The sequence below is a fragment of the Lupinus angustifolius genome, chromosome LG08 (genome assembly GCF_001865875.1).
Source record: "Lupinus angustifolius cultivar Tanjil chromosome LG08, LupAngTanjil_v1.0, whole genome shotgun sequence".
Classification (NCBI taxonomy): domain Eukaryota; kingdom Viridiplantae; phylum Streptophyta; class Magnoliopsida; order Fabales; family Fabaceae; genus Lupinus; species Lupinus angustifolius.
This window is the reverse complement of record NC_032016.1, coordinates 9,414,173-9,415,410: the sequence shown is the minus strand read 5'-3', so window position 1 is coordinate 9,415,410 and position 1,238 is coordinate 9,414,173.

Genomic DNA, 1,238 nt, shown 5'->3' with positions numbered 1-1,238 from the left:
CTGTAGACAAAGAATCAACACTCAGTAAACATAGTGAAAAAACAGAGGGGGCTATCATACACGGTTATCAAAAAAGGGGAACTCACGACCAGAGAGAGCATTCCAGAGATAAAGCAAAAGACACATACGTTCAGAGATCAAAGAAAAAGCTCATACATATACATACTGCGGAAATAGAATGCTCATACATTGATATCACACAAACATAAGCAATCAGAAGGATACTTTTAAGCCACCTATCAGAATACATTCAGGCATACATCTACAACAGAAGAAGTAGAACCCAGAGGAAAGTCGTGCATCATACACAACCATAACCAGAGCGCTACCTCCATACATCCAAGCAAACTCAATCCAAAAATAGGCTTGCGTTTCACAAGCATCATAAAGTGGCAGCATACATATCACACAACAGAGAGCATACACTCAGGTAAGCACTCAAACCATAAAAAATGCTATGTTTCATTCGATTCATGTTATAGACTTATATGCTTGAATCATAAACATTTTCAATTGATCATGTAAAACACTCATCGGTTTTGACAGAAACATACACATTTACACTCATATGTATTATGGTTTATTCCTAGTTAACCGTTTGTCCAGATCGGTTATATATGATCGATCAAATTCCGGCTGTAAAAGAATCAAATGAAAGAAGAGGATAAAAAAATCGTTACCGAAAGGACCTGTTCTTTTTGCATATATAACAACAACCATTCCCCAGAAACATATGTACTAACTAAGAGTGTAAGGCGATCATAAAACCACTATTTGCTTTATTGCTAAACAAATCAGGATTCCACACATCTTCATACGCACATCATCAACTAATTTTAAGCACTAAAAGATAAATAAAAGCAAATAAAAAGGAGATGCGATACCTTATGAGTTCTCCTCGCCTCAACCGCATGACCTATGGTTCCAATGATCACCTTCTTCACCGATACTGTGATTCTCGCATTTGGGGATATTAGGAATCCTTTGAGCACCACAACCTCGTCTAGAAATCCCGCATGCAGGAGAGACATAAGGGTAAGTCAACATCCCCAAATAAATCCTAACACTTTCGGAAATAATTAGTCGAGGAGAATAGCTGAATCCCCACCTTACTTTGGTGACCACCGCGAAAATAAGAACCCCGAATTGGAAGACCACCGCGATCCGAACCTCGAGCCACCATACCCCACCATAACCACCGTGAACCACCAAGAGATTCGAAGAACGAGACAGAAGCT